This window comes from Mchenga conophoros, linkage group LG16 (assembly GCF_057382185.1).
Source record: "Mchenga conophoros isolate Kocher_MC1m ecotype Shallow Benthic linkage group LG16, M_conophoros_male_GT1.1, whole genome shotgun sequence".
NCBI lineage: Eukaryota > Metazoa > Chordata > Actinopteri > Cichliformes > Cichlidae > Mchenga > Mchenga conophoros.
In genome coordinates, this window is record NC_140541.1 from 19116799 (window position 1) to 19137153 (window position 20355).

General features: G+C 40.5%; 1 protein-coding gene across 3 annotated transcripts in view; it reads right to left on the reverse strand.

Annotated features, from left to right (window-relative positions):
• Nucleotides 1-20355, reverse strand: part of sytl5 (synaptotagmin-like 5) — a 45597-nt gene that overhangs the window by 19614 nt on the left and 5628 nt on the right. The window lies entirely within an intron of this gene.

Genomic DNA, 20355 nt, shown 5'->3' on the forward strand with positions numbered 1-20355 from the left:
GATGGGAACAATCATACACACAGGATTATATACACTATAGTACATACAGGTGTTATAAGTGTTATTTTGTGAAATAAGCTTTCAAATCTTTGTTGTACTGTAAAGTCATTTCTCAGGATATCATTTAATCTAATCTTACAGAAACAAAAATAGACTCTGTGAGTAGTTTTCTGATAAGGTTGATTGGTTTGAGTCAACAGTGCCTTTGATAAATTTGTCTACTGAACACAAAGGAGCTCACATGGTGATGTTTCTGAGGTGCTGCTGCAGCCTTGCATGTCCACGAGAGCACCATGTATGATGTGATTATTCTTGGTGGAAATCTGAGTGCACAGAGGTGCTGAGATCAGGTGCTCCAACCTGTACTTGTGCTATTCTTGCAGCAGCACCCACCCTGCGGCTGTTTCACCAGAACAATAGCTGCCCTCCCTGCTGACAGAGCAGTGCAGGTCTCTCTGGATCAGGAGCATATCCAGACACTTTGTCAGCCACCATTTAGTCCCGATATGTGTCCTGCGCAACATACCTGGGACACGTTCATCAATTATCAATGCACTCACTCAGGACTGGAGAGAGATTTCTCAACAACAGATCTGGACCCTTGTGCAGTCCATGTGCAGATGGGTGACTTTCTTGTCCATACATAAATTGTAATGTTGGTACTGTTAAATATTTTAAACATAAACTTCCACATTTATGTTTTTTACTGACATGTTTCAACAGTTATTGAATATATTGCTTTAATTAGCACAACTTTATTTTAACCTCTAGCACCGTCACGAGGCAGCTTGCTTTTGTACCGGCAGTAATAAGCACTTTTTTGTATCACAGGTGAATCAAGACATAAGGGCTTCCATGAAAAGGTCGCAGCAGTCAGTGTGGGTCATCAGCCACAAAACCACCATTTGTTAAGGCATTAAGAAAAAAGAAGAAGAAACAAAACCATCCTAAAGGCTGGAAGCTAACTACCCAGTGATGGAGCACTGGGATTATCGTCTTCGTGAAATGTAAACCAAATTACTCTTCAAATGACACTAATTAAATGCAGCAGCACAGACAATATCAGCACCGAACATAAGGGAACATCACCAGAGGACACAACCAGCCACAGCACTAAAAACAGAGTCAGAATTGCTAAACTATAATCAGTTTTACAAAAGACTGAAATACCCAATACTGAAAGCCAAACATTAACCAAAACAATCTGTCTGCAAACCAACTCTGCAGTGTTATAAACTTGCTAAAAGGCAGGACCGATCATTTGCAGTGAACTGTATTTAAAATCAATACAGTTCACTGCATTCTTCTGCAGCAGCTAACGGTTATTCATCTCCGCAGCTCTTAAACCTACAATAAAAGTTCTAGCAGAGCCACTATATTAATAAATAAAAACACCTAAGGCACTCAAAAAGTACAACAACAACTTTAAAAATATAAATAAAAGAAGGTTGATGCTACAAAGCTACAGGAATATGAAACAATTTCAGTCTGTGTGATCAACCTGCCCTCTCCTCTCCTGCTGCCCGTGATTACCCTCTCACATGATTGGCCCTCTGTGCTACAATCCCATCAGTAAATATTACCATGGTAACATCCTACCAAAACCAGACCAAATCAAAAAGCTGAAATGACCAAACATCATCTCTTTCATGGTTTGCATTTGCACACGCTGATACTATTATTTCGTTTAAAACATTTGTGTTTGTTGGTGCAGCCTCAAAGAGCAGCAGGTTGGAGTTTAGCAGTGTCTTGTTCCAACACTTTTATATAATTTAGCTCTTTTATCTAGTCTCCCTCGTATGTTGTTTTGATCTGTGCTTTGAAGTTTTTGAATTTTTAATCAGAAAAACAACCGGGGAAAAAAAAGCTGAAGACTTACAGACAGACAGGAAGATGATGAGGAGGAGCTAGGAAACAAACCACTAACCCTACAACTAATAGCTGCACCATCTGAGCTAAAGCAGTCCTGATTATGATAAGAGGTCCACAAGGAAAAGTGTAAATGAGTGAAAATGCCAATCCTTCCTGTGCTAAGGAAACCCTGAGTGGCTTTGATTTCTTCTGATGTGTCTGAAAGTATCTGAACACACAGAGAATATTCTCCGTCTCGCTGCAGTGCCTGATCAAATAAACTGCTAAGAATATTGTGCACAATAAAAGCAACCACAAAGATGACATACTAATGTATATGGGGTGGAATGAGGACAAAATTCTGTCTGTGCTTGCGTGAATTAAGTCGGGAAACCAAATTTGACGGCTTGGAGAGATCCGCCCAGGCCCACACCAGTCTCCTTCAGTCCTTACTCATTACTGTCTCTTTCATCCTCGTCCTTTCTTCTCTTCCCTCTTCCTTTCACTTTACATGAATTAGCACTAATGAACCGGCAGACTTCATCACAGCTTCATTTGCAGCCAAAGGCACATCTTGACATCAGCAATTATGGCATTTTAAGCTGAACTCCAGCTGCATTGTAACCTGTGAAGAGATACTGCTTCACCTTTTAGACGTCAGCTGGGGATTTGATAAAGAGAATAATAAAAGATACCTTAGAATTTAAATGATTCAAGCAGTTGAATTCAGATTTGCCTTTTATCAGCTATTAACTTAATGTGTGATTTCACTTGGAACAAGAAAAACTGCTCATATATGGGCTGGCAAATATTTTAGGATGATATGAACCTGTCAGTGATACTGATAACAATATCAGTGCAGACATTAGAGCAGCAGTTTTATAGTGAATATGATGAAGAAAAATATGTTTAGGACAGCTTGACACATAGTGTCTATGCTACAACTCTGCTGTTTGGAGCAAATGCAGCTAAGCAGCTAGTGATGAAAAGTCAAAGTTGGCTCAGATATATCAAGAATGTATGGAAGCTTGTTTCTGTCACTGGGAAAATAAATAATTAAATAAAAATGGTAAATAGTAAAAAGCTTTACTATCCATAAGTCAAAATTTCAACTTACTAATGTAAAAATCGCAGTAAATAATTAGATATTGGGAGAATACTTTAAAATTCTGACGTATTTTGAGTTACTGATTTTACAATTTTGAGATAAACCCCCACTTTTTCGTTTTTCAGTGGTGGAAACAAGCTTCCATATGAGATCTTTTACTTGCCAAAAATGGGTATCTGTCCCAGAAATCCTGGATTGGGTTGAGCCTCTGCAGCCATACTTCTAGCTTGTGCTTAAAGCCAAGGAAGAACAAGCATTAGCATGCTTATTGTTTAATTTGGGGATGTTAGCATGCTAATGTAGTACATCTGAAGATGGCAGGAATAACATAGGTCTTTCATTGTATCTGGTCCTAAAGCAGAGACGTGACCTTGTGATACGGCTCAATGAGACGAGAAAGGACGAATAACAGCTGCCGAGATATTCATCCTCAAGTTGAAGCTGAAGAAAACGCCTGAGAATCAAGAAGCGTTGTGAGATTCAGTGGGCTTCTTCTTAAAGCTCAGAACAACATCCAGACTAAATTCTCTTTTAAAACCTTCTGATCTGCAAAAGGTTATTCATGCTTTTTTACATCTAGAAATGTCTGATGTGAATGCACTGTATATTGGAGTCAGTCAGTCATTTCCTACATATACAATTAGTCCAATAACTGATTACCAAAAAGGACAATACAGCAGCCTTGCACTGGTTCCCTGGGTATGACAGAATCCAGTGTAAACTGGTACAGTTTGAATTTAAAGCCTTTAAATGTTTTTCACGTGCATGTGGTAGATAACCTCTAGCCATAAACTCCCTCAAGATCGTCGCTTCCCAATCACTCGACCATCCTGAGGTCTAAGCTTTTTAAGAACTTTTTTAAATGTACTTTTATTTTTAACTTTACACACTTTGATTTAAAATCTGCTGTATAATTACATGTTTCTACTTCCTTATCTATTCAATACATGTTGGATTATTTACTTATTATTATTTACATTTATATTTAAAATAATAAAAAAATATTCTTATACATGTACTAGTTTTATTTTGTATCATATTTGCTATATTCAGCATTTCAGCCTCAACAACTCACAAGAATTCATGATACACTTGGCATTACAGGGTTGACAAAATATATGTTAGCTTGTAGCTTCTGGTGGCATGAAAGTGGAAAATCTGGAAACTAGCAGAAGACGTTTTATCTCTGCATCAGCTAATTCACACTTCATGTGATCCTCTAACTGACTGATCTAATGAAAATTACAAGGATTTCTACTTCTGCATGGATAGAAGCAAGAACAGAAAATAAGATGCAGTTACAAGGGGATTATTACGGGCCATTAAAAAATGAAAAAAGAAAAAAAAAACTCATAAAGGTCATAATCATCATTGTTGCCAAGGGATCTTGCTTGTTTTTAAATCAACACAATAATTTTGCAAATACTGAAAATTTCTGTTATGATTGTGGTAGTGTTTGGGTTTAGTTTTGTGCATCAGATAAAAAAAATACGGAGCAGAACAACACAGCCTATGTCACATGACCCTTCTGACGTACAGTCCACTCACGAACAATAGTTGGTCAACAAGATAAATAAAGCAAAACTAATATTTATCTAAGCTCCTGTCATGTTATAGTCACAGGCACTGCACTGTGTGTCCGCTTGTGTGTGCTACTGTAGGGCTGGTATCCTGATGCAGCCCTCCCTGAGTACACACAACACACATTCCCGCTACCGCTCTGCCCTGAGTAAACACGAGTGAGGAGGCAGTGAAACTCTGGGATCCGAGTGGAAGAAACACACTGGCTGCTCAGCTCTGCGCTAATAAACGTTGCTTCGAGGAAAGTACGGTGACTCACTGTTTCGATCACTCGCTGCACAGCGGTGGTTTTCATATTTTGCACTGTTCACAATCCAAGCATGTAATGGATTGTTTGTCACCGACTCTGTGCTCTATCAAGGACATCTGGCCACAAAGCCACACTGCGGTCTTCCTTGTGTTTTGCAACTCTGTGGCATTTCACCAGCTGTCAGTCTGGTCTTTTCTGCAGGTGGTCGAGCTTACAAATAGCAGAATCAATCTGCCAATTAAAGGTCGCAGGTGGGCTCCACTTGGCAGAAGAGCAAAATAGATATGAGTGAGAAATGAACATGCAACAAACATGAACTGAGCATTCAGCGGCCGGATGGAATAATTCAAAGTCCAAGGCCACAGGACGCTGGTAGAAAAGCGTCGGTATTTTAATTTCAGCTCTTTTCTCTCAGAAAGGAAACCTTCCAAGGGGAAAAACAGGATGAGTCAGACACAGTATGTCTGTCAGCCTCTGAACGATGGGCTTGTTGATATTGTTGATGTGTTATATTTTCCTTACTGTCACAGATTCCCCTCTAAAGACCAAAACCAACACTGAGTGATCCTCGGTACCCGTGCTACGCTTTTATCCAGAGTCCTTTAATACATTCATATGTAACAGAGCCTAAAGACAATTAAAAACACATCAATGAGCTGCATTGCTGCACTGTTTCTTCACTGTGAGGAGTACAGGCACTGTAGCTCAACTTGATTCAGCGTCACATCCTGCTGCTGTGTGGCTTTTAAATAAATGATTCTAAATGCCTCTGAACTTTCTTTTCCTCCCCCCCCCACACTGAGATCCAGTCATCTTGGGTCCGGAGAGAAGACGGGGATGAAATATGAAATATCAGTCACCATCTCCCTCGTGTCTTTCATGTTTTGTTTGTAATGGTTGCTGTACCCTCTGCTCACATTGTTTTGCTGCTCTGATTAAAATAAACATCTGTTCTCCCCAGTTGTTTAGCACTTTAAGATTTGCAGAAAAAATAAATAAAAACTGAACTAAATTCAAGTAGTCTCGAGCTCCAATATGCTGCTGAATGAAACTCTATACACACACCGTGACTGGTTTAACTGGAAGACTTCATGACTATTATTTTGTTATTTGAGCATTACTGCATGTTGCAAACAACACAATATTTCACCGGGTACACCCACATCAGTGCTTACTCATAAAGCAGTTAGTGAGGGAGGCATTCAACTCTGCACACTCAGGAAATGATGGGAAAAAATACATATGCGATTATTTAATACTGACTGCTAATGTGGTTGAAATCGTTATTGCAGTTTATAAACAACAGAATAAATCTATATGCAAAATCATCAAATTATAATCAAACTGATGTGGCAGAAATAAGCCAAACATTAGTCATATCCAATAATCTTGCAGTCAGGTTAGAGATGCTCATTATTTTCTACATTTAATTACAGTAATGATCTTCTTTAACAAACACTTTTTACTTCACTCATAAAAAAACAAAACAAAACGGAAACACCTGAGAAAAAAAAGCCAGTCTGGAAAGGGTTACAAGCCATTTCTAAGGCTTTGGGACTAAACTGAACCACAATGACAGCCATTTTCCACAAATGGAGAAAATTTGGAAAAGTGGTAATGCTTCACAGGAGCTGCCGGCCTAAAGAAATTACTTTAAGAGCACATGGACGACTCATCCAGGAAGTCAAAAAAACGAACCCAGAAAAACATTAAAAAACCACTTACATGTTTCAGTTAAGGTCAGAGTTCATGATTCAACAATAAGAAAGAGACTGGGCAAAAATGGCCCAGTCTCCCATGAGTTCAAGAAGAAAACCGCCGTTGGTTTGCTGGCTAATCTAATTAGCCAATAACATGAAGGCAGCTCAATGAATTTGGGCCTGTAGGCATGATCAAGACAACCTGCTGAAGTTAAAACTGAGCATCAGAATGAAGAAAAAGAACCTTTGACCATGATGTGGTTGTTAGTGCCAGACAGGCTGGTCTGAGCACCACATGTTGAAACTTGAAACAGATGGGCTACAATAACAGAAGACCACACCAGGCGCTGCTCCTGTCACCTAAGAACAGGAATCTGAGGCCGCAACTCACACAGGCTCACTAGCATTGGAAAACTGGTCTGATAACTCTTGATTCCTGCTGTGACATTCAAATGGTAGGATCAGAATTTGATCTGCCAGTCATAAAAGGAAATAGGAAGCCACAGTTGGGGGATGCTAGGACTATATGGAACAGATAGGAAAGAGAGGAAAACTCTGTTACCTTTGTCCCTGAATGTAATAAAGGCTCATAACTGTCACAACTTAGAAGTAGGTTTGCAGGAGACCCTCCTCATCCTTAGCTGTAAGAGTAAGACAACAAGAAGCCAACAGCTCAGTGGAGATTCCCCAAGGGATACCCGAGTGGGGATCTTAGTTTGCTGTGACTTGGGGGTGGGAGGAGATGACTTTATGACCAGCAGGAAGTCACATATACAGACACACACTGTTAAAACACACACACCCACACACACATTCACACACACACAACACACAGAGGTACGAGGACACGCAGGCACTCACTTGCTCGCACATACATACACAAACACAGTGTTTTAGGTTTACAACACACCGTGTGGGTTTTACGATGGGGGGTGTGGGGGGTCGCTTGTATAAAACTCGTTGTACCAGACAAAGAAGTTGAGATCTGCAGAGGAATTCTCTCCACTTCTGGAAGGTGCATGAGTGACTGAAGATAAAGGTTTTGTGAAATAACTACTAAGTTCCGGTGTCGTCTCTGGAGAACTGAGGAATAAAAAGAACTGGGGTGAAACTGAAAACGCAACAATAGCCATGTCTCAAACCTCAAATCACCTCAAACTGGTTTCTTGAGCATGACGATGAAATCCAAAATCCCTGAGGAATGTTTCGTGCAACCTGTTGCATCTGTGCTATGACGAACTCTGCAGTTCTGAAAGCAAAAAAGGGGATTCAACCTGGTATTAGAAAGGTGTACCTAATATAATGTCAGGTGGGTGTACATAAAAGCAATCACTGCCACAAATTGAGCCAAATGCTAGCTTTCCAATTTTCTTTACATGGTCATGTGCTACAGACAGTTAACCTTACAACTAGGGTTCAGTGCATCCCAAAGACCAGGAGCAGCCCTCTGTAATATTTTATGTGTGCCCCCCCACCCTGGAGTCTGACAAGGAAAGAAGGCACTGATGTACAGTTCATTCATCTCTGTTACTTGTGAAATAATGATGCAGCAGCTCAGAATGACTCCAAGGGAGCATTTTGCTTCAGCTTAACTGTTATGTTCCATCCATCATAGCCAATTAAACTCCCCAACATTAACAAACACAGCTGGCGTTGTCACTAAGGATAAAAAAAAAACAATAAACCAGTGGATTTTCTTTAAAACAGCAAACAAATAAAATACGGAAATAACAAAATAAAACACTGCCGTCCTTTCATCAGACAGCACATAGAGTCTGACTTCTATGGAGAGAAGGTGTGAAACGAAAACAGTAGCGCAGCAGAGTCCTTAATGTCAGCACCACAGAAATAGCATTAGCTACTGTTCACTGCAGTATATTTTTAATTATAGCTCTCAATGCCAGATATGCGTTAGATGGATATAAGGTTTTGCTGCAATTCGATAAATCATATTGGATTATAAACCTTGAAAGCCTTGCACAAAGCATTTCTGTGAGAGAGTTCTAGCGGGATGAGTGAGGTTGTGAGAACATTATATAGTGTGTTTATGTAGAAAATGTGGGTCACGCTGACTTCTTCAAACTGAAAATTCACCGGCTTCGACAGCGTTAGACATGTTATTGCAGCAAGAAGCAGCTTAGATCTTTGACTCGAGAGATCAGTTTTTCCTTAAAGAGTTATCCCTTCACCTTTAATCAGCAGATTCTTCATCTCCTGGGAGGCACAGGTTTTTCTAGATAACGTCCCCAGGCACAGCAATATATATCGCCCAAAGAAGTGTTTACAAGAACTGAGAGTCTGTATCACCTAATAAAGTTTAAAGATTTCCAGCTCTATGTATCAGACAGCTTCATTTATAACAGTCAGTCAGTCGGGGAAGTTCTCCCCAGGATAAAAACTGGCAGATTGTACTGTGGCTCAACTCTTTTGTTTTAATGTATAGCTTCTGAATCCTCCTGCGGCGATTCACAGGATGCTGAATCATTAATGCAGTCGGACTCGGTAGTGATGATGAATAACAGAGATCATCCCTGATGACCATTAAACAGCGGGTCGCTTGACACAGCCGCAGACCACCTTCTGCCGGATTCAGACAAACAACACGGGGTCTTTATGTGGAGCAAACACAAACACACAAGGGCAGACTTCCTCTAAGTGTAGGAAGCATCAATTATTCACCATCCAAGGTCAATAATAACACACTTCACAGCTGCTTACGCCTTGCCACTGCAAACACCAGAGAATATGACAGAGCAAATTCCTGTTTTCTTTGGATAGCAAGTGCCTCTTTCCCCCAGGTACAGTACACCTGTTTACGCACACATTTTTAATCACCACCCCTCACTTGCGCGTTTGTCATGTTCGTGTTATATTGACAGTACTGCAAAAACACATTTCTGACTCATAAACGCTGCTTATGTTACCATGCAGACTGCACCAATACAGCAGACCTGCTTGAAAGAGCAAACAAATACAGAATGTAATTACACCCCATTTAACCGACAGATTATTGATAGATTCTCAATTTATTGCCATCATTCAAACGCTTTTGTTTTCAGAGTGGAAATCTTTACAGTCGGCACGCGTCTGTTGAGCATATTTAGATAATCAAAGATCCTTTTGATAAAGTGCTAACAGATGAGCACGATAAACAACTTACGCTTAAAATTAAACTTCAACGTCATCTTGGTAATTAGTCACATTTATCACAACTTCACATCCATTAAATCACAGCACTGTACAAAAGTCTTGAGTGATTATGAAAAAGGTCACGTAGGGTCAGATCAAATTAAAAGGATTCTCAGACGCCTTTAGAAGAAAAGGTTGGGAATGAATATGATCCTAGCAGGGGATTTGAAAAGATCTCCTAATAACATGAAATAAAATATTTTACTGCAATATGCTCATCTAATTTTGAACAGCTGCCAACCAATAGGAACAGGCCATTTGGTGCAAAAATGATGTTACTAAAAACAAACCCCTCAAGGTGTGTTTTATCTTGTAAGGTAAAGACGCAACAATAGTCATCACGTGTAAAATCAGATCCTATATGGGAGGTGTGCCAGACAAAAAGCATCTGGTATTAGAGCAAACATCAGTGCATAAAAGACTATTGGCCAATGACCATGAAGACAAAGAGCAGCTCTATTAGAGTAATGTGCTATGGACACAGAGTTGTTTTTTTGTTTTTGCACAGTTAGTGCAGACGTGTTTCGTGCAAACCAAAGAAAGCTTTTCAGGAGAGCCTCCAACCAGCCTTGAAGCACGGTGATCAGAATGCGGTTTGGGGCTACTTCACTGCCTCGGGCCTGCTTCCAGTCATCGATTTAACAATAAATACTGCATCATATAAAGAGAGTGCTTGAAGATAATGTCCAAAACGTGTTGCTCAACCAGAGCTGGAGCATTTTAACAGGAAAGCAATTCTCGGCACTGCCACACACATCCATCTAAGTACAACTACAAATTGAAGGTATGACTCAAATGGGCTTGCTGTGGTTCCATTTAAAATGCTCAGATACTTTTATTTATTTAAAAAAAATAAAAATAAAATTGATGCCACGATGTTGACTTGTGTCTTGCTGGATAAATCTTTACAGTGTCAGCAGGACAAAAACTATCAAACTGATTTTGTGCTAAGAAAGAAACCTGTAGGTTTTTGGATAATTCCTTAATACTTTACAAAGGCTCTTCTAGTTTTAGTAGCCTGATCAGACCGACTCTGTGCCTCAGCTCTTGTGTTTCTTTAATCTTGCATGTGCTTTGGATTCTGCCTCAGCCTGCTTCCTGTACACCGTTTGCTTCTGATCTTTTGCACCTGTGAGTCAAACAGTTTTTTTTAACCCACATACTTTTACAACCGATCTCACAATGATGACAAATCTACACTCAGACATAAAATTCAATTACTTCTCTAAGCGTCAGAATGAGATGAAGCACAAACCTCTTGAGATAGACGACTGCACATAAAAGCCAGGCTCAGGACAACATAATTTACCAGCGGAGAGTCTTCAGACTGAGAAGCTCTTTATAAAGCAGTTAGCGCACAGACTCTTACTTTATTGCTTTCTGCTGTGCAGATACAGACAACAATCCATAAGCATGTTCAGAATGGTTTCCAGCTCAACCATCTTATCTGAGGGCGGAAATAAGATTTATCCTGCTATCTCAGCCGTGCATCTCCCCACCATGTAATCTACTTCCTGCTATCGGATGTGAACCAGTGTTCACAGTGGGGTGAAATCAATAGGCAGGCTGCGTCTTCACCGGAAAGCTCGAGATGAGATGTGGCACGCTGGAGCAGAGTGGAGAGGTTTCTGGGAAGAGATGTGAGGTGGATTTGGGTGAGGACAAAAATCACACCAGCAACAATACATGACGTGTTTGTCCGACTGGAAAGCATTCGTAGATTTCTCTTTTTTAGTCTCTTGCTTAGACTCTAACACACACACACCTCAGGGTGGATAATATATCTGCAGTGCACTAATGACCCTTTCTCTCAGCCTGGAGGTCTGTCAGACACACTGTTCGTGTCACTGCCAATCAGCGAAAACCTGCTGTCAGCGTGAATTTCCTTCACTCCTCGCTCATCAATTCATTCCCTGAACTCCCTGCATATCAATAACTCTCCCGAAACACGGCTCACCACGGTTTGTCAACTGGAATCCAATTTAAAACCTTAATTACTTGGTTGGCTTAAAGGTAATGAAGCAGCATTAGGTGCCGATATGAATAACCCACCTCCATCAAGCCTGACACTTTGCATAACAGTGACTAACACTCTGTCGTCGCCTGATTTGGCCTTTTGTCTGCGAAGAAGGTGATGCCAACATGCAGCAGAAAGACATATATAGGAGAACGGCAGCCAAACTTTGCGATATCTTTCCTCGATTGGCTGTCTACGAGTCATCTTTCCTGGACGGAAGATTAGAGTGGGGTGACTTTGTTCACGTATCTGAAGGCAAAAGTGCTTTAAAGGTGCTTCAAACCACCACAGTCAAAGCTGCAATCACAGAGAGGTGACACATGATGATCGTTTAAAAAAAAGGAATAAAAAACAAACAAACATTACACTAGTCTACAACCACAAAGTGTGGCAGAAGTAGCTCTGTGGAACCACGAGGGAGTTTTAGTGTCTCATCTCCAAACAGCCAGTCAACCGCTGTGTGATCATAATTGTTCGAGTCTGGCTGTTTCAGAAGACTGTTGGATGCAAGCTGCCAGTTTGCTTCAAATGAGGTGCTTTTCACATTTGCTTTCATCTCCAGCCTCTTTCCATCCCCAAATACTATAAGCACCTTCCCAAAAACAGAACTGGGGGGAGTAACTTTAAAGGATTCCTGCAACATCCCTAAAAGTTGTGACCACCTGTGTCTGAGAGAAAAAAAAAACGGGTTTTGTTTGAACTTCTTGTTGGCTGCTGAGTGCAGTCTAACAAACGTCTTCAAAGAAAGGATGACTGCTAGCTGAGCTATCCGATCACTGCGTCTCGCCCTGTGTGAGAGCATTCAAAGCTGCCTGCTGAGGAAAAGCTTTAGAAAAACTCATTTGTTCAAGCTTCATTATTCCAAGATAGCTCCCCCGCCCACGGATAACCCCACCGTCACACCAGGCGAAATACTTAATTTGTTTGTTTTGTTGTTACATGTTTGCAGCAGTCTGTTTCCACTAATGTTGGCTTTGCAGACGTTTTTCCAGCGCTTTTCCAGTGATAAATGTTGGAGGGAAAAAAAATCACTGCCCTTGACACTGTATCTCAGTAAGCTGTTAAAGGCCTTGGCAGCTTGTTACCATGCAGTGTGAGCAATATGTCAAGAACCTGCCAATAAGATAGTGGTTAATTAATCCACACTTAGTGTCCCAGTAAGAACATCTGTAAATGGTAAATGGACTGGTGCTTATATAGCAGTTTTCTACTCAATTTGAGCACACAGAGAGTCTTTTACTAGATGCCTCATTCATCTACATTCATACAAGCACTTTCTTCTTAGCTTTAAGCTAATATTCACACACTCGTACATCCGACATATGCAACAGGAGTGACTTAGGGTTCAGTATCTCGCCTCAGGGTTTTCTAACATTGTCACTGGTGGAGGAGCCAAGGATCAAGCATTGACCTTCCAATTAGTACACAACCTGCTCTACCCTCCTGAGCTATAGACACTCAGGAGGTTTTTGCTCAGGATATTTTGTTTGTAATAGCAGTTGGATAAATCTCTCTTATACTCACGTCCCAAAATTTGTAACATTTTTCCTATAAATGGGGAACAACCCCTCTCCCCTCCACGTTTGCACAGTTTGGAACAATTATAAACGCTTGTTGATTAAGACCTCATCAAAAATGTATTGTAAAAAGTAGTTCACTTCAAAGAACCTGATACCTGCAACCTTCCAAATATTATTTTGGATTTGTGGGAGAGGAGGATGTTTAAAGCGGGTACAAACACTCAATAGCCAGTTTGTTAGGTGCACATGTTCACCTGCTTCACAAATATCTAATCAACCAATCACATGGCAGTAACTCAATGTATGTATCATTGTATGGTAAAAGTAACCCCCTGAAGTTCAAACTGAGCATAAGAATGGGGAAGAAAGTTGATTTAATTGACTTTATTGGTGACAGATGAGCTGATCTGATTATTTCATAAACTGCTGATCTGTTGGGATTTTCCACACAAGCGTCTCTGAAGTTTACAGTGAATGGTTTGAAAAACAGAAAATATCTAGTGAGCTGTAGTTCTCGAGGAGAAAATGCCTTGTTGATGCCAAGGATAAGAGGAGATTTGCCAGATGACTTCAAGCTGACAGTAACTCGAATAACCACGCATTACAACGTAGATGAAGAAGATCATTTCTGAACCTTGAGGTAGATTGTAGTGTTAAGTGCTGGTAGAGTGAGAAGGGGCAGATAGGGTAAGAAGTTTTCAAAAACAACAACAAAAAAAAAAAAAGCATAGCTCAATCCTGCCTTGTATCGATGGTTCAAGCTGGTGGTGATGTAATGGTGTGTGCGATTGTTTCTTTTATGACCACAGCGTACCCATTTTCTGATGACTGCTTCCAGCAGGATAACGCACCATGTCACAAAGCTCAGATCATCTAAAATTGGTTTCTTGGACATAAAAATGAGTTCATTTTACTCAAATAGCCTCCATTTAGTAGCAGATCTCAATTCAGTAAAGCATCTTTGACCTGACATCAAGTAATGGATGTGCAGCAGACAAATCTGCAGCCAGTGTGTGATGCTATGATGTCACTATAGACCAAAGTCTCTGAGAAGTGTTTCCAGGACCGTGTTGAATCTGTATCACAAAGATTTAGGACAGCTCTGAAGGCAAAATGGGGTCTGACTGAGTACTAGCAAGGTATAGCTAATAAAGTTGTCTAGTGTTTATAGAGTTTATATGAGATTTTCCATCTTCTGCCGCTTTATACTAGGGCTGGAGATGAACGGTTACCTGCTCTAATGTTTACTCTCTGACCAATTTCTCTTTGATCCGACTGCTGTCAGAGTTACTTGGGTAAGAAGAGCTAACCCAACATCAATTGTCTTTCAGGACTCAGCCATTATCTTTGGCAGCAGGAGGAACAAACTACTGCTGAGAAACCAGAGTTCACTCAAACTTAAAGTGACTGTTAGCTTAGTGAATGTTTACTCTGAGTCAGCTCCAAACTCAATGACACTTAAGAAGGAAATTGACATTGTGGCAGCATTTTGTTCAAACAGACAAACGAGAAGTCCATTTTGTGGTTCAAATACCAGCAGGACAAGTCATATTACATTTTTTTTTTTAAAGAAGTGGTAAGCTTACTTTTTGTTATGATGTTTTTCCATCCTTCATTTAACAGCTTAAGCTTTGAGTGAGAGCATGTCAGAAATGTGTATAGTTTATATATTACATTATGTTAGTAGACACCAGCTAAATTGCTAAAACGCTACCTAGAATGCATAAAATATACAGATAATAAAAGAAAAACTTGAGTTTGAAATTTAGATTTTTGATATTTCAGATTTTTTTGTGAATAATATTTGGAAAAAAAATTCCTTTCTTGAGTTACTGAAAAGAAAAAAAGAGATTTCCTCCATGGCTGTCTTTCACAGTTAAGATACAAGCCACCGATGTTTAACACATTTGCTACCAAGCCTTGACCAACATTTAAAGTGCTGCCCTTACAGCCATGAAGCACACATGTCACAGCCGCTGTAACATTACACTCGCAGCAGAGCCGTCCTCTGTAATGACCTATCAAGCCTGCAGGCCTCCACAGTTCCCTGCCAGGCTCAATGGAGCAGAAAATAGGAAAAACAAACCAGCATAGACAGTTCCTCTAAAAAAAAAAAAAAAAAAAAAGTCTTATCCCACCCCCTCTCTCAACCCCCGTTAGCTGTGCTCTCTTAATCTCCCTGCACTCCTTCCATTTTTTTTCTTCTTTTCACCTTCACTGAACTCTCGGGCATCACTCTTATCTGAAGGCTGCTTGTCCTTGTGCTGAAAGGTTGCTTGTGTCATTTCACCTGCTAATTAAGAGGAAAAGGGCAGCGTGAGCTCAGGAAAAGGCTGTTTATCCTCCAAAACAAACCAGCAGAGAAACTGCAGAAGAGACAGAGCCAGAAAATTGGTCGTGATTATTGTGCTGTGCTGTTAGGTGTTGCTGGTAAAATAAAAGACTTCCAGGAAGAGAAAAGCCCATCTGGACTTCAAAGGGAAAGATACGTACACCAGGTTTTTACCTTTAATGCACACCAAGTGTTCTGACCCCAAAAGCCTTGTTTGGAGTACAGAATGCCTTAAAACACAGCGGTTTGTGAGAGAAATACAAATCAAACTAAAACAAAGGACCTTTCTTCTCCTCATCTCCTCAGCATTGTGATTACTGTTGCCTAAAACTAAGAGCTCCTCCAGCGTTTGGCAATCAGGACAAGAAACCATATTGTTCCTCCTGATCCAAGGTTTGACTAATGGACAGACTCTCCTACCCAATACCCTGGCCTTCCTTTCCAGGGAGGCTGAGGAGTATGGCCCCCTCTGTAATTCTACCATACCTCCAGCACCACTTGTTAAAAATAGGCACCACCACCTCAGACCTCCATGCAGACAGACCACAGCATCTAGAACTTCAGGCCCCAGGGGGCCCTGCTATGAGGAGTGGTTTAACTACCTCAGTGAGATTTTCCCCAGTGATGTGCAAGCCATCCCCTTTTCCTGGGAATCCTCAAAGTATTCCACTGTACACTGTATCATGTTCCCCTCCCAAGTCACCTTATGGTTTGCCAGATTTGCTTTTAGGCTGACACTGGCCTACCACAGCTAGGTTTTTGCTTCAGCTGTTCGGCCAGCGCCGCACTGCATCTGGAGTCCCACAGGCCAACCAAACCCAATAGGAATTCTCGTTCAGCTTGATGACTCACTTCCTCCATCTGATTCATGCAGGAACGAAGATGGAGTGCTTTGTAATTGTTGGAGTAACTGCAGTTTTGTTTGGTAATCTACACTGAAGCTGATATGGGTTTTGAGGTCTTGTCTTATACAAGAGGATACAAAAAGAGCTGTCATGTTTACAGTGAACGGTGTACTGAACAGTTAAGACATTTGAAGGTAAACAACAAGACGAGAGGGAAAAGGGTTGGTTTATAGTGTGTGGGCTGCACACAATGCACTGTAAGCAATAATACACCGTGTCAAGACAATGCAGCTAGCAGTCATATTACAGAAGACAGCCCATATGAACAATGGAAGATGTTATATGAGCAGCACAGACTCAGAATGAAACTCTGACAAGAATCTCACATTGTAATTGAAATTGTTACTGCCAGGTCTGAATCAATCTGCAGCATCACATTGACAAAAAGAATTCAGCTTTCCCCTAGAATGACCTCAGAGTGACTGAAATCAACAAGATATGATGTTTTTTAAGGGTAAAACCAAGAACCAACAGCTGCAAACACTGCAAAGCCTACAACACTGAATTACATCTGCAAATTGATCTGTTTGTACTTCTCTTGCTTTATAAAAGTGCATGATGACAAAATGTATACCCACTTACAAGACTTAATTTAGAAAATGGTTCTCACAACTACACCAGCAGACGTGTAAAACACCTGCTGAAATAAGACAGGCCTCTGATGTAAATCAAAATAATGATTTAACCTGTATTATTACATTTGTTTCCTTAGATTCTGCGTGGCCAGTGACAGAGATGCCATTTGGTCCTTCAGTCTTCAGTATGATCAGCTGCTCTCATTTCTGCAGTGTGAAAGCTGCCAGTTTATTCTGGCAGGACTGAAAAGCAGCAGTAAAATTGTCCAGAACTGAAGCCACAGTCTGGCGCCTGTTCCTCAAATCTGGCACTGTTTAGAAACTGTGAGACGGTTCAAGTGCAGGAAGTCTGTTTGTTGGATAAACAAAGATTTTCACTGCAGAGAGTCTGAAATCTTTTACTCTTTGCCATCATACCCTCTGATGAGGGGAGGCAGATTTTAAAGAACAGATTAAACTAAGATTTAAAAATGTTGTCTTTATGTTTCGAGAAAACTTTACATAGTCAGATATGTAATAGATTTGCATGCTGCCAGTGCGCAAACACTTAAAGAACAAGAGACAAGAGCTTTTAGATTGAGGCAGGATCTCATTAACCCAGTTTCTGCTGCCACTGCTGCTTCTTCTTCGAGAGGAGAGGAGTGAGAGAAATGTTCGGGTTAAACCAGCTCCCTTCACTAACATGGTTGACTATTTCATAACACTCCAGTCCAACCAAATTGTACTTTCCTTCATCTTTTCAAGACACTACAAGCTAATGGACAGAAGGGAGATCCTCTGCATGCATGCGTGCGTACATGTTCATAGCAGCATTAGTATTAATCACAGCGTAACAACTGAACAGCATGTGTAATTTAAGGCTGGGCAGATGCTAATGGATTATGAAAATTCGTATGATAAGCCCTGCATCATTTCGGCTTTATTGCGCTGTATGCTGGTACATTAGCATAGCTGGAAAATCTAGACAGATGCACAATGAAATTCAGTGTTAAGCGTCTGGGCTGGCAGAGCCTCCACAGCAGATCGATGAATAAAGATCTTCTAGCAAAGACAAACTGCTGTTTAGACAGACAGGTGGGACCTGAATCCTCCGGATTTAAAGCACTTCTGGATGTTATTTATCCCCATAACGTGTTAGAGCATGCATTTATAATTTTCCTAAGGATTATGTTGTTAATGGCCATGACATACATTCATCTGAAATGGAACAAAACATTTTCTGTTCTATATGCCAGCTCCTGGCATCCCACATGCTTGTGGAAAATCCAGGCTAGGAGCCAAAACAACTGCTTCTGCAAAATAATTAGCATTCAGCAACCAATATTTAGAGCACAGGACGTTTTGACAGAAAGGGCATCCTGCTCTGCATTTCAGAGCAACCACAGACAATTACTGATTTCTCACATAGGCTGGAAAAAGGTTTTGTTTTGAAGTTCAAAGATGCCCCTCCAACTCGCAATTAGAAAGCGTTACCAAAGAAGCAGCTAACAGGTTTGTTCATGCCTTATATTGCTTTAATTGTGCTTAATTTGTGGATTAGTCATTTTTACGAAAGGGTGTCATGTTGTGAAACATCACTTTGCACTCTTATAAAGCAAGACTAAAGCTGCCAGAAGGAATGGGAGACTTCAAATTAGTACAAAAATTCAAGACACAAGACTGGGAACTTTGATTTGGCAGATTTTTAACAGCAGCTAAACTTGCTGATGCAACCCCAAAGAGTTTCGTTTTCCTTCTTGGTTTGGACTGGGGATCTTCTATTAGAAGACTTCTTATAGATTATAGATTTACAGTCACTCAAAGTTCTCAAGGTCTAAAGCCTCAGTTACGTGGGAAAAAGTGTAGTCCTCGACTTGTTGGAAAGCGGTCCCTAGAGGTTACTGTCTGTTGCTAGGTGAAACAGGGCACAAAGAGAAAAATCTTTGTGATTGCTGTGGTCACTAACAGACTCCCACAGTCGCCTGTAATTTGCATGGAAGATGGCAATTTGCCTGCAAACAGCTGTAAAGACCAAGCAGTAACAAAACTTGATACGTAAACTGGAAACAAAGACTCGAGCTGTGCTTTCACTTAAAATGAACGCATTTCCAAACATGTAACTTTTACTTTAACTGCAAACTGTCATTTCAGGTTCGCATTGCACTAGCACTTAGCGATTGGTTGGAGAGTAGTTGGCGTTTTCTATACAAACTACAGGTGATGACGGCAATCTGCCAGCAACCAAAGCAATCACAAGTAGATTTTTGGTGTACCGCCATTTAGCCTTTTGTGAAAATTTCGCCTAACTGCCAGCAACCTCCAGCAAACACTTGCCAACTACAGATTGGGAAATGCAACTTTTTTCTAGTGTCCCATGGTTAGTAGTGGTTCACAAACTGGTCTCTAGAGCCTACACAATTAGGGCTTTAGCAGTCAATTTAACAGCGACTGACATCAGTCAGGAAGGATTGGAATACTGTTTTTATCCTAGCAACAAGTGGTTGCCAGGTGGTTGCCAACCAGTCTCTAGGCATGTGTGATCAGGGCCCAGCATACTAACCTAATGTGAGCTAGGTTCTGCTCATAAGCAGGCTACTGTAATTAGCAGGCAGCTTGAAGAACAACTAGAAGCCTTTCAAAGCCTGCTCACCAACACATTTCCAGTATTATATCAGGAGGGTCTATGAAGAACTATTTCTGTATTTAATTCAGTAGACAAACCAACATTCACACCCACGTAAATCTCCAGCTGCATGGATTTGAAAGTGAGCCAAGGTTAACTATGTGTTAGCAAATGATCTCTGAAGTCTACAAATTATTAGTCAAATATTTATAAATCTTCAATAATCTCTAACTTATGCAACTTTCGAAATCACGCTGCACTGGATGTGTTGCGACATATAAAAATGTGAGTCAATGAACTGTAACGTCATTGGAGGAACTAAAACAGCTAATTAATGAGCTCAAATGAATTAAAAACTCCAACATGATCTGACCTTAATGTAAGAAGAGGACTACTAAAGACACAAAACAAAAACACAACTGCATTTCTCAGAACCAACAAAACCAATACGGACTTTGCCCTTGTCGACAAATATGGGTGAGGTCGGCGGAAAATTTAACCGAAACTTCTGATTAATGTTCAGGATTACATGATTCAAATGTACACAGCAACGAGGACTATGTTATAATCCTACACCTGTGAGTCTCCGTCTGTTATGACGACATAAAGGCAGTGACCTCCTGTCTCATTCTGATAAAAGTCCTTGTTGACCAGATGAAATATAAAACCTCGCCTTTTTCTTCAGCAGCAGGTAAACATTGACTTCAGATTCAGCTTTATGTTTT